The sequence below is a fragment of the Leptinotarsa decemlineata genome, unplaced genomic scaffold, assembly GCF_025532065.1.
Source record: "Leptinotarsa decemlineata unplaced genomic scaffold, Ldec_3_MD MMD2_P_RNA_scaffold_2, whole genome shotgun sequence".
NCBI classification, from domain to species: Eukaryota; Metazoa; Arthropoda; class Insecta; order Coleoptera; family Chrysomelidae; genus Leptinotarsa; species Leptinotarsa decemlineata.
Window position 1 is genome coordinate 6,314,642 of NW_027412529.1, and position 15,181 is coordinate 6,329,822.

The following is a 15,181-nucleotide window of genomic DNA, read 5'->3' on the forward strand; positions in this document are numbered from 1 at the left end:
ACCAGTAGCAGGAGGGTGAATATCCTAATGAGGATCTAGAAGTAATTTAGAATTGGGGTTAAAGTAATCAGGTTCAATTCAATGCCACAAAAACCCAGGTTTTCTCCAAAAAGATGAATGTTTCCGAACCGGATATAATAATGTCAGGTCAGTCAATTCGTTGATAGTTAGGAACATCGAAAAAAGGTTGGAGATTTATCATTCTTCTATAGATCCTTTCACGGGAAGCGTTCAAGGGACTCAGCACATTTGACTCCACCAAGAGCGGTACAAATCAGAAATCCTCGACGGACTATGGCAGCTCATCGTTTTGAGGTTCAACTCAGTACACCTCGAACTCCACTGTTTGAGAACTCTTTCATTTTAAGAACTTTGTTCATGTGGAAAAAACGCTTTGAGAAAGTTTTTCCAAATGTATTTAATCTCCAGCGATTCAAATCCAATGAGAATCACTACTTTCGCACAAGCACCGCTCTATGAGCGCCTCAAGAATTTTCATGTAATGCTTGTGTTCTGTTTTGAAAAAAAATTGTATAGCTTGTTGAAATATTATTTTGAGTTATTTATTATATTCAATACTCTCTTAAATGACCTATTGATTTTGTTGATATGAAGGCAAATAAATTATCAAATTGACTCAAAAAATATTAATAATGATAACGACAAATAATATTCGGTTTCGCGTTTTTTCATTACACTTTTTCAAAAATTCCGTCAAAAAAAAAAATTGAAAGTGTCAACTAGAAGATGTACCAAAAGAGGCAAAATTCTCATCATGCCTATGTTAAATTTCGAACGAAATTCATTTCGTCTTTTTCCAAGGTCTTTTTGCACGAGAGTTGCTTAAGTGACCTGGCACATTTGATCTCACAAAGAGCGGTACATATGAGACATAAGCGACGGACTGTGGCTGCTCATCGTTATGAGGTTCAATTCAGTACACTTTGAACTCCATTGTTTTGAAACTCTTCCGTTTGGAGAACGGCGTTTATGAGAAATGAACTTCCTGAGAACGTTTTCCCGAATAAATGTAATCTTCAGCGATTCAACTCCAACTTGAATCGCTATTTTCGCACAGAAACCGCTCTTAGAGCACCTTAAAGATTTTCCTGTAGTGCTTGTATTTTGTTCTTGAAACAAATACCCTAAGTATGATCTACAAATAATGAGACTGATTAAGATGCAAGGGCTTTATCACTGATTCATATTCTATAGGTAATAAAGCACTATATTTTCAGTAAAAATTGAAAATATCACGTACGCCTGTTCAGGTATGTGATATTTTGAACCATTTTTTGTACAAAGTTTCGAAAGTTTTAACCGAAATTCAAAAGAAAAAACAATTTTTGGTGGAGAAGTTTTTCATGCGTAAAGTGCTTCTTACATACATACAAATATAAAAAGTCTTTTGAGAATTGTTAAATCACATCATACAACAACATTGGTTAGGTTAGGTTAGGTCCAAAGTGAGTGGGTTGGTTCGACCCTCCACCGCAACCCACAAGGATTTATTGTGGCTCACACTTATTCACACTCGACCAAATAAACCCAGCTTCTTAACGAAGCCGACTAGTTTGTATGGTGAGTGATCTTTCAGGTCAGATGGTAAGAGTACGGTTCTGCCGAACCCTGAAAAAACCTGATTTGGTCCCCAGCGGGGCAGGAACAAAGTATTTGCTCTGCAGTTTCATCATTTTCCAGACAGAAGCGACACACACTGTCTCCCGACAGTCCGAGCCTCTGCATATGTTAATTCAAATAACAGTGACCTGTAAAAAGACTTGTTAGACATCGTAGTTCTTCCCTACTGTAGTCCAACAACTGTTTCGAAGGGTGAATAAACACCTTGGAGTGAGCCAATTCTGGAAGATTCTGCTAGAAGTCCATGAATCTTCTTACGATCCATGTCTTAAATCTGTTTGACGAAGCCTGAAACGATGCCAATGACAAGCTCTGGTCCGATGAAGCTCCTTGCAATACTCTCTTTTGCAGGGGGTCAACATTGGATGTTCAAAATGAATACCGCATTTTGCATTTTTCACTCGTCAACTAATACAATTATGTACATCTATTGAACAGCCACTTGAAAATGATTTATTATTCCGCTGCTCAAAAAATAGACTTTAAGATAGTAAATTCGAAATTTTTCTCAAAATCACTTGATAATTCACATCCTTAAGAATCGGCATACTATTCTGATGCACCCTGTATATTATTGCGACAAAATTAGCCAAAGGAAGTAGTTGAAATTAATGCTTTTTGAAAGTAAGTCTTAGATCATCGATCATTTGGTGGTCAAAATCACTTCACTTGAAGTTAACCCGCTTCAGTTTCAAATTTGGAAAATATTACGATGATCACTATGTGAACATTAAACATCAGGAATAAAACATTTATAATGAATATGCGTAAATCACGTTCCGTCTGAAATAACATGTGTACATTTTAATTCAAATTATTTAGCTTTCATGAACCGAAGAAAATTGTATTGTTCAATAATCACCTTTCAGCAAGAATTTATGATAACACAAACAGCATATGGCGAATATCATTGCCTTGAGCAATGCCAGCTGTCATACCAACTACAGGAGAAAGTTTTGTAATATCTTAGCGGATATTGAAGATTTTTGAAAGCTAACTATTCATATCAGGATCAATAAAATTGGAGCAAATAGAACGTACACGACTTTGGATGAAGTGGTTTATTTCCAACATATCTCACGGAAAAGGGGCACTACTGAATCGACTAATCATCTGTATGAAAATTAAGTCACATAGAAATCCATTTTTCAATAATAATAATAATGAGTGAAACGGCAAACATATTTGTTTCAGCAACTTTGTTCTTCTCCGACAGTTCCGATGACCAGATCTGTCGAAATTTGTGCTGATACTTGCCACGGAGAGAGTTCTTCACTGCTTTTACCTCTTGTGAGTGGCGTTGTTCCACCCCGAGGTAAGTATACGTCTCTCCGGCATCCAGATGGTGTAGGATGCTTCCATCTACGAGCTGCACATCCTCTCCGTAGTCCCCGCATCGTCCTCTTGTGAGATGGACCATTGCACATTTGTCCATCCCGAATTTCATACCGATAGCATGCGTGTACCACCACCCTCAAGGACTGATGGAGATCCTTCTCTTCAGAGGCATAAACTTTAAGATCATCCATATAATACAAATGGGTGACCTTGTGCCTCCGGTTTCCGGGGGTGCCACCCTCGAGTATTTCTAAGCGCAACGGATAATGGCAATACTGAGATGTAGAAGAGAAGGAGACTGAGGGAACCGCCCTGAAATACACCCCTTCTGAAAGTGCTCATGCGATATAACGAATGAAATATCGAGAGTATCTCTTCAATCTCCGCAGACTCTAGACCACTTTATCAATGTTGTTCTGCTTATTGTAGTCCTTGTTAGAATGATGCCGCACTAAGGTAGAAATCTTAGTCGAACAGATGCAGAAGACTGTCACTCTTGGCTCACTGCGGTTACTCAAGGCACATGCTTCTCAGACCAGATGATTACTCACCCCACGGTGGTGGGAGTGGTCGTTGGTTGGTAATGCTGGCAGGCCCTCCCGAATGTATCAGAGCTTCGGGAAATAGGGCCTGATCAGCGAAAACTTCGATGGCAAGAAGAAGAAAAAAATCACCATAACAATAATCGGAATAATAATAACGCACTTGCTTAGGGTACATGACCACACAATGGGAAGTGGTCATTGGTTCATAATGCTAGCGCGCCCTCTGGAATGTATTGGAATGTATTGGAAGCGAAGATTTGTCGTTTCTGATGAGTTACAGGCCGATAACTTGCTTGAAAATCGTGTTATAAGTTGTTTACGAGCATCTTATACACAAGAACTCTCACCGTAGTTGACCGAGTATTGCAACGGATATATTATGAGAGAGGGTTGAAAACATTAGTTGCTGACTCGACAGCGTCTAGTCAGGCGAATTTTGAAATAACTTCATATCGACAAGGCGTCTGACATCATCGTACTCAATAAGTGCGCAAATGAACTCGCACCATTATTCTGCAGACTGCTCACGTTCAGCCTATTGTCAAAAAGGGCAAGAAAAATTTTCCAAATGATTATAGACCAGTCGCTTTGCTATTAGTGATATCAAAAATCATGAAGAAAGCCACGATATCCTCAAATATTTGGAAGGCTTCAACATCTTGAGCGATCATCAATATGACTTTCGAAAACAAAGATCAACAGGAGACCTTCTATTGAATGTCACCCGAATTTGAAATAACTCAATCGAATAAAATGGAGGATCAAGACCTGCTGCGCTTGATATTTCTAAGGCCTTTGACCGTGTGTGGCATGAGGGTTTGCTGGACAAACTTCGATGTTATAGATTGTCAGAATAATTTTAGTGTATGGCTCTTCAGCTTCCTAAAAGAACGTTACCTGCAAGTGGCGGATGTTGGATCTCTTGAATACTTTCACCATCAATAATGGGGTTCCCCAAGGATTCATATTGTCTCCAACCCCTCATTTTACTGTATATCAAAGACTCATTGGAGAAAACTAACAATCCAATATATTGCTTTGTTGACGACAGCACACTTGTCTCGTCATTCCATTTGGATTCCAGGACGTCATCTACGAAGGCACATCTTCATCGACAGTAGGAAGTTGCATATCTCAATGAGGATCTAGAAGTGATTTCGATTTGGGGTGAAAGTAACCAGGTTCAATTCAATGCTACAAAAACCCAGGCATTGTTTTTGTCCAAGAGGATAAATGTCTCCGAACCGGATATAATACTGTCAGGTATGACAATTCCGCTTTCTGCAACGATAAGTTTGTTGGGGATTGAAATGGATACCAATATGCCTTGGCACAATCATGTCGCTGGAATTGCAAAGGGTGCTTCTCAGAAGCTTCGAACACTGTTTCGAACCAGAAAACTGTACACACCTCAGCAACTTCTGATGCTTTACAAAGCTCAGATCAGACCTTCTTTGGAGTATTGGTCTCATGTATGGAGCTCTGCCCCCAAACATACCCTAAAGTTGCTGGATTCCATCCAGGAAAGAGCCATCCGCCTGATTGTAGACGCGAACATCACGTGCAACCTTGATAGCCAGGATCATCGAAGAAAAGTTGGAGATTGGTCTCTCTTCTATAGATACTTTCACGGGAGGTGTTCAAGTGACTTGGCACAAATCCACCAAGATTCCACCCGGAGTGGTACATATCAAAAATACACGACGGACATTGGCTGCTCATCGTTTTGAAGTTCAACTCATTACACCTCGAACGTCACTGTTCAAGAACCCTTTCATCTGGAGGACTGCGTTTATGTGGAATAAACTTCCTGAGAAACTTTTTTCAAATGGATTCAGTCTCCGGCGGTTCATATCCAATGTGAATCGCTACTATCGCTAGACACCGCTCTGAGAGCGCGTTAAGGATTTTTCTGTAGTGCTTGTGTTTTGTCCTTAAAAAAATCTATGATGCACTGTTTGAAACCTTTGGTGTAGTAATGAATATTAGTGGAGTTTTATCTCAACACCAAACCGTTATTTCAACACCTCGACACGTGCTTCGATCACCAAGCGATCATCTTCAACATGATCTTCCTTCAGTTTGATCTTCCTCTTGAAGATGATCATTTGGTGAGCGAAACACGTGTCGAGGTGTTAAAATAATGATTTGATGATGGAAAAAAAAACTCCACTAATATTCATTATTACAACAAACTACACCAAAGGTTCATCAAATGAAATGTGCATCACAAGTAGATTATGCATTTTTAATTTGGTCTCCATTATATCAAAATTCCGTTCAGCGACACACAACACGTGTTCCATCATACAATAGCTTCTTCAGGAGTGTACAAAGACAATCGAATACTATAGAATTAGTTTTGACCGTGTTCGAAAGAAGTTCATTTTGAATTAAATATGTTGGGGATATAGAAACAACCATCAATATATTGCTGTCCCAAATCATATGGCAGTCAAGAGGTGAACGAGATTGCAATCGTTGCTGGTGTTTTCAGAAATCCCAGAAAAATCGTTTATGTAAATGACGAATACCTAACAAAGGACCTAGCACACTTCCTCGTGGAACTTTTTTCATGTTTTTTGTTGCCAAGCTACGATTTCATAAGATTTAAGACTTTACCTTTGATTCTATGATGAGACAGCTTTTGTACTAAAACAGGTACAAAAATATAGGTCATTCATGTCATGTTGAAAGAGTATTATCAGATGATGATGTAACTATATGTTCTTATAGATAGTTACATATTTAGATACATTATCTCAAGAAAAATGGCACACTTGTTATATCTTTCAGTATGTCACTGATTAGTTGAAATACGCCAATTTCTATAAGTTATGAATGGGTCAATTCCATAGCACAATATATGGATCAAATGATAAATGTATTTCAAAAATTTGATCTACTCACCACATTCTGAAGATCCAAAATGCTGACGAGTCCAATTAGTCCTATTATCAGTACACAAGTAGAGTATTGTAGTAATCTCACTTCTACTACGTGGTTTTCACTATAAGGTGTTATGAATATATACGTGTTGATTATCAGTATTATCTTCGACAATGTTAAAAATAACAAAAGAGTTGGATTGAAAAAATCGCTAAAATATTCAAAAGCCATATATATTTTCCTATTGGTTCTTATATGTCCCTTCAGTTTTTTCTCCAGTGATCCTATGAGAACGCTATCTGTAGAATCATTCAAATCAACAGATATTTTTTTATATGACATTTCCACTATATGGCGATACAGAGAAAATAGTTGAATTTGTGTACAATATATCGCTACACTGAAAATTTCCATGGCTGAAACTATCAATTTAATCACTGCTCCCTGTACAAAGCCGTTGAAATGAACATATAAAGCTGGATCCAAAATGATTCCTATGTAAGTGATGTACAGTAAAATTGTTATTATCCTACATCTCAACCGAAACGTCTTGTTAAAACTCGGGGAAATAAAACCAGTCCTTCCATTCCCAGACAAATCCACCAAAATGTTTGCAGTCGAGAGAAAATAAGTCTCATTGAAAGTTAATATAATGTACAAACAAACACCGTATAGCCCAACAATTTCATGTGTGATCAGCAGAAAACATTTCACAGAATCTTCATCGCAAACACCTGACAAATAGTGCAAATTCCATAAAAGTCCAAATATGGTCAGTAAGGCTATACTATCGAAAAATATTCTGCATCCTCTCAGTTTTTCGAAATATGGCTTTCTTGAAAATTGTTTGGAATGTTCACAGTATCCCCTGTAGGGTAGAGCCCATTGGCTGGTTTCTAGGCACAGATTCATAACACAAACAAGACAATTGTTACGATTAGTTGGAAAATACATTTTTTTCGTTCCGAGTCAAGAAGTGAGTGTTACATTTGTATAATCGACAAAAGATATAATCCAAATGGATAACGCCATCATTTGATTATTCATTGCGGCAATTTGCATTCCATTTCATTCAATTTATCATTGAATGAATCTATTTATTTTCACTTGGATAGTAGGCATTTTATGTACATAATGACACATTCGATAAATGTGACGAGATTAATTTCACAGCTTTCAAATTATCGGAGGGTTCAATAAGAGAAGATATGATTCGCTGGAGATTGTATAATTCCGGAAATCGGTTCAATTAGGGATCAATAATACTCTCTATACTTGTAATGCACTGTGTGGAACCTTTGGTGTGGCAATGAATATTACTGGAGTTTTTTTCCCAACACCAAATCTTTATTTTAATAATAATAATATTAATAAATATGCTTTATTGTCCAAAGAAAAACTCTTATTGACAAAGCTTTGGTGAACATTTTGAGAAAGAAAAAACATAGTCAAGTGCATGAAATCAGAATATAAGCTAGTAGATTGATAAAAAATATCTAGAGTCCTACCAAAAAAATGAAAATATAAAATTTTGAATATCACATTTACTGAAACAGACTGAATAGACTTGAGTCTTCTATAGTCCGTTCATAATTTGTCGATAGCACAAAATGAGGGCCCAAGTCATAAAACGGTCGTAAAACTCGTAAAATCATAGGCGGAGGTTCCTGAGGCGTTTATTCATTAAATATAAAGCTTCAGTTTATATTCGAAACTTGCCTTGAAAGGGTGAAGTTGTTACGAACGAAAATAATTTTTGGTTCAGTACATTTTTTAATCGCATTTAATTTACGGGGCTCGTTGGTGTTTCGGCGTCTACGGCAGTAATTAACGTCCCTAATATTTATTTTGCGAATTTTGTGCAGTGCGTGAGTAACTTTTTTTCATATTCCTACAAACAAATACGTACCTTTCGTTCCTGCTTGTTTTGTTTGATTGCTTGCGTTGGCTTCATCATCATCATCAACATCATCAAGTTTTACACCGGTACTGTTGCGTACAGTCAGTAAGTCTGTCTATTCACCAAGAGAGAAGACTATTGTTTTAAACGTTCACGATGCTCTGGTTTCTCAGAATCCCACAAACACTGTTCAGAACATAATCAAGAGTTGTGCCAACATGACGGGCGTAGGGGAGTCAACAATATATAGGTTCCTATCAGAAAGAAAAAAAAAAGGTATAGCTAACCCAAATACAAATGAATACTTAAAGAGGGGGAGAAAACCTATTGAAATTGATGAATTTGCCAAAAATGGTATTCGAAGGAAAATTCACGAATTTTTTTACAAAAAAGAAATACCCAACTTAAACGAAATTTTACAAGAAGTTAGAGACGACCCGGATTTGCCTCATGTCGGACGAACCAAATTGTGGCAAGTTTTAAAAGAATTAAATTTCCGGTGGGAGAAATCAGACCGAAAATCACTTTTGATTGACCGGGAAGAGATAATATGTTGGAGAAGAAAGTATCTAAGATCAATACGAAAATTTCATGCTGAAGGAAGGCCAATTTACTATCAGGACGAAACGTGGGTAAACGCAGGTCATACTCTCACAAAAATTTGGACAGATAAAAATATATCAAGCTCCAGGCAAGCCTTTACGGAAGGTTGGTCTACTGGTATTTCCCCACCCTCTGGTAAAGGCAGTAGATTAATAGTTTCTCACATTGGCAGTGAAAAAGGATTTGCTAAGCATGGTTTGTTGGAATTTGAATCCAAAAGCACAAAAGACTATCACGAGGAGATGACAGCTGATGTTTTCGAAGAGTATTTTGAGCAGATGATTGAACATATACCACCAAACTCAATTATAGTATTAGATAATGCACCTTATCATTCACGACTAGTTGAAAGACTTCCAACGACTGCGTGGAAGAAACAGGATATCATTGACTGGCTGCGGAATAAGTCCCTGCCTTACGAAGATGGAATGGTTAAAGCAGAACTTTTAAAAATTGCCCGGCAACACAAATCTAAGTTCAAGAAATACGTAGTTGACAAAATGGCGGAAAGACGAAACATCACAGTCCTTAGACTTCCACCCTACCACTGCGAATTAAATCCAATTGAACTCATTTGGGCACAAATGAAAAGCTATGTGGCTAGAAAAAATACGTCATATAAAATACAAGCTGTACGTGAATTGTTATATGAGTCTTTACAACATATTACAGAACAAAATTGGCGAGATGCAGTAAGACATGCAATAGAAGAAGAACAAAAAATGTGGGATCTTGACAATATAATTGATGCGACTGTAGAGACACAACCGCTAATTATTAACCTGCAAGACGACTCGGATTCCGAAGATGATCCTGTTTATTTTGAATTTGAATAGTTTTGTAAATAATCGTAGTTTATATCATTTAAAAATAGGTATTAATTAAATAAATGTATCTTTTACAAATTGCAAGTGACTTATTATTTTTGAATAAAATAAAGAAATTTTTTTAAAATAAAAATACAGTTTAAGAATATTAATATATTTATTTATTAAAAGTAACTAATGTTTTAATCATATACTCTACGACACTGGTCACTCATTTCCACTCAAAATACCTACATAATCGGATTAAAAGTTTTATAGCTGTATTGTATTTCTTCAGATACAAGGTGGGCTAGTCGAAAACATCTTAAACTGCCAGTTTCAGTTTGGTTTTTGTTATTATATCATATTAGCTGTCCTCCCTGTATTTCAGTTCTCTAATGAGGGTCAAACTTGCAGTGAGCTATCAACAAATTATGAACGTACTATAGTCCCCTAAATTTTATAAAAGTAGGTACATATGAGGTGTCTGAAGTAACTTTCAATAAATTCTGCAGAAGCTCAAAAAAAACTGAAAAAAATAACTGTGTCTATCAAACGGTTTTATTTAGCTTGCCCTGTTTGTTTGCCTCAAATTAAGTAATTGAAGTTCGACAGTAATATTCCGACAGATTTGTTCATCACAATTGTCTGGAAAGAACAAAGTTGCTATTACAAATATGCTTGCCGTTCCAGTCTTACTCTACTCGTTTGAAGTAGTGAAATGGAATCGAGAGGAACAGCATCAACCCAAAGTAAAGTTCCGAATAATGATGCAACTCCATAGGAGTTTGTGTGTGAAATATATTTTTATATCGTACTAGCTAGACGCAATAAAAAAGCACATTTTCGATTTTGATAATTTAATTTTTCCATTAATCAAGTATTTCAATTATTCTTTATTAGATTACACTCTTCAGTTAAGCACCTTGTGATACACAAACTTTCAAGGATTGGCCTTGTGATTTGTTAATGTTCATGGCGAATGCAAGACGAATTGGAAATTGAAGTCTTTTAAACTCAAACGGCATATCGCTTGGGATCATCGGGATCCTCGAAATGAGAACTTCCTCACCTTTGAATTTTCCTTTGAGTATCGTCACATAAATCACATTGTTCATCAATTCACTTACCACCAAACGTGTACCGTTGCAAAGTTTTGGTGGGTTTATGTTTCGAAGCATGATTACTACGGAGCCAACCTTCAGGCGTAAATTGTGCGGTAGTAAGCCAGGCACATCCAAGGAGTTTAAAAATTCAATTGGATAGTTGGTGGCTTCATCTTCATTTGTTTCACAGTGAATTGCTTTGAATGAATGCATTGTTCCAATGATATCATTCTGAATTATGTAGTTTAGGTTATCTACATCTTTATTCTTAGCCTTTAAAATTGCTCGCTCACTCAACCATTCATTAATCTCAACTATGTTTGGGAATACTTTGCTTGATAAGTTCGTCTTTCGATGAGACAAAGTTACAGAAATTCTGAGGAAATGAAATCAATCCGCTCGATTCGTCGACCGGTACTCGACCATTACCGATAGTCAGCAATTGCTCAGAGAAATCTTCAGCAGATGTTTCATTAAGCAATGCAACTCTCATGTTTGTTGTCAGCTGAAGTTTCTTCACATAGCGCCATAGATTTGATGATATGAGGCAAGAGTTTATATCGTCGGCAGCCGTTGATCTTGTAATTACTGGCACTGTTTGGCGGAAATCGCCATCAGACAGTAAAATCATTGCACCTCCAAAACATCTCGAGTCATTGCGTAGATCTTTCAATGTTCGGTTAAGTACTTCTAATGCACGTTTGTGGGCCATTATGCATTCGTCTCATATGATGATTTTCGATGCTGATAAAACTTTGGCCATTGCGGAGTTTTTTGAAATATAACATGTTGGTTCTTCAATAGTTTGACGATTTAACGGCAATTCTAATGCAGAATGAGCCGTACGGCATCCTCCCAACAATGTGGGTGCTATTCCAGAAGAAGCATCTGCAAGCGCAATGATGGATCTCCCACGAACAGTAGCTAAAACTAATGACATCAGGAATGTCTTACCAGTTCCACCAGGGGCATCCAGGAAATTTATACCACAATTTCCATCAGCAATTGCCTTCATTAACCATTGACAAAATTACGTTTAGCTGTCATTTACCTTCCTTCGTTATTCCAATTCAGATGTGTTTTGCTATACCACGTTTCATAGTGACTTCTTGGTGACTTCACGGAAACGCGATCGAACGGGATGAAAAGTATCCTATGTCCCTCTCCTTGTTCTAAGCTACCTCTCCACCAATTTTCAACCAAATCGGTTCATCCGTTTTTGAGTTATAAATAGTGTAACTAACACCACTTTCTTCTATATATATATAGATTTTGTTTATTTATCGTTTTCTCTCACAACAATAACCCGAATATGTCTATCGGATTGAATAGACAACTGTTATACAACAATTTCACTTCCATTATATTTTTATTATTGAAAGAGATGCGGAAATCTTGATATTCTCATCAACCATCTGTTGTTCTTTTATTGGTCGATTCGATGGTATCATAGTCCGTGAACAAGAATGAATTTAAAATTTTATATTAACTAGAAATAGAATTTCCAACACAACGTCATGAATATGGTAAACGGGTTCAGTTTTATTTTGATTTCAACTGTTATTTTTATGTCACTCTGCTACAATATGAAAAAACTAGGCAAACATTTTTTATGGTTAATTTCGGTCATATGATGGATGTTGTCTGCCAGTGGATTAAAATAGTTCTGATTAAATACGTTCGTAATGAGATGATCCTATGAATGATTTATCGAGTTAACGCAATCTGTATATAGAAAACTGAGAGTAGGGCAATTCTGAAAATTGATAGGATGGGTGAAGAAGTAATGAAGGATTCAACTGAAACATTATCGTTGAGGTGACGTTTGAGGTTTCACCAGAAGTGACGTTATCTTTGTTATTTTTATTGACACACCCTGTATTTCACCTCATTCTTGAATTCTACCCATGATTTGGATTTTAACTCATGCATCATACCCTATATTCAAAATGAACTATTTTCGAGTTATTCGAGTTTTTAAAAAAAGTGACAGATGCAGCCTCTCGAACATACGTCATTTTCATGTAAATTAACATTTTTGAAAATATGCAGCTAATGAATCGTGATAAATGAAGGTTGAACGGATCACGCATCATTTTCACGTCCACTGAATAATCCACAGGGTGGGCAAAAACTAGGGTTCAATAAGTGAATGAGAAAAATAAAAAATCTCAACTTTTTCAAAAGGAAACCCCCATTTTCTTCCTCAAGGTTCAATTCTATTATGAAAATGAGCCCCAGTTATGATACACTTCTCTATACCCAAAACAATTTCGAAGATATTCCATCATATTTACATACTTTCCCGAAATGTTGATATTTCTAGTAGGCTGCTGTCCATCTTTCAACACAATGTTTGGTGACAAATGGATTAAAGTTGTTTATTGTCAGATTCGTGCTCTCAGAAGGTACAATTTCAGTTTTTTTGTAATTTTGTTTAATAACTGATATACTTGTATAATATTTATGTATATTAGGAATTCTATTTCAAATAATTCTATTTCTATTTCTATTTATTTCTATTACAATATGGCTCGTGCTGGTGATAATAATCACAATTTCTTCAACTTATTGGTGATTCATGGTGAATGCAATAAGGTGTTAATAAGAACATGTGATGCTTATGCTACAGGGTATCCAGAAAAACCGAAACCACCTTCAGATATCATTAGAAGACTAATCTTCAATCTTACGAACTTTGGATCATTCGAATGGAAAATTATCAAAACTAAAACGGTGGTTGACGATGAAGATGATGCAATTACAGTGCTTGGGTACTTTACTGCTTTTCCAGAAGCATCTTCGAAAGATGCGGCACGAGATTTGGGATTGAATAAAATGTCCATGCAGAGAATATTAGCAAAACGTAAATGGCATCCTTATTCTCATACTTCAGTCCATGGCCTGAAGCTATCCGATTATGAGAGAAGAATTAACTTTGCGGAGTTCTTCATTATGAAAAATCAAGAAAACGACCAATTTTTGAGGAATATTATATGGAGCGACGAAGCAAAATTCACCAAAAATGGTTAGTTGAGAAGTACCGGAACTGTATTGTTTCATTGATTTAAAAAAAAATTGAAATACATCACTCAAGAAAATTGCATCAAGGTAGGTATGTAATAAACATTAATAGCATCTAGAAAATACATTTTTTCGAAAAAATTTCAATCTGTCAATCGAAATGACTTCAAAACCAATATCTAATCAAAACAATTAGTAAATTTTCACTGGGTAATATTTTTTTTTCGAAGTAAGTTTTTTTATTAGAACAATAAAAACCGTGGAAAATGGAGAACGAAGAAAACATTTTTGATTTTTCCTAAAAATCTTCGTTCCATTATTTCCTATACTCTGGAACAGAAAAAGACTACCACAATTTTTTGATATTTTCAGTAGTAGCTGTATTATGCTTCCAAACGAAATACTTGAAAAATTGGGATATTTCTCGAAAGAAAGGATTTATAAAATAAAAAAACCGTCAGAGAAGATGATTTACTGATTTCATCAACCTCTTCTGAAAGTATCCCTCTTGTAGTCGACCGCCAAAAGTTTTCCTTCTATATTATAAGCGATTCGAATAAGGAATTATGAAAAAGTACCAAACATAGAAACTATGTAGATGAGGCGACCTTCAGATTCTCAATGAGATCAGAAAAATAAAAAATATGTTTTCCTATGATTTTTCCAAAAATACTCCAATGACATGAACTCCATAAAAGAATTAAACATAAACAAAATTTTTGGGAGAGAAAGTTTATGGCTCTCTACCTCTCCATCTTGATACAAGAAATGTGAAAATATTCCAAAGGGAAGCAACCAATTTCAAAAAATAATTCGGTACAAAGATATGAAGATCATGCAAAGAAGTAACTTTCAGCCACAAAGTGGAAGAAAAACAGCTATTTTCATATAAACATTGAATTACATGAAAGAAATATACTTTCAAATCAAATACTTTCATATGAACGCTGAATTACACGAAAATACTTTTCTTGATTCCGTTCGTATCCCAAACATTCGTAATGGAATCGAATCAGATATATTTCCCAGGATTTTACCAGTGCAAAGAATTATACTCTCAAGCTTCTGAGTTCAAGAAGTTTGTTAACAATTTTCAACTTCGCAACTTCGCTAAACCCAGCGGTAAGTGGTGATCCGCAGGGATCTGTAATTGGCCCACTATTATTCGAAATACCTATTTGCAATCTCGTAAGTGAATTCCAAACCAATGTCTCCCTCTTTGCTGATGATACAAAATTGTATGCAAACTCAAACCTGGATAGAAATATAATGGCCAATGATCTTTAGCGAATAAAAAAGTGGTGTCAAAAGTGGTTGTTGGAGCAAAGG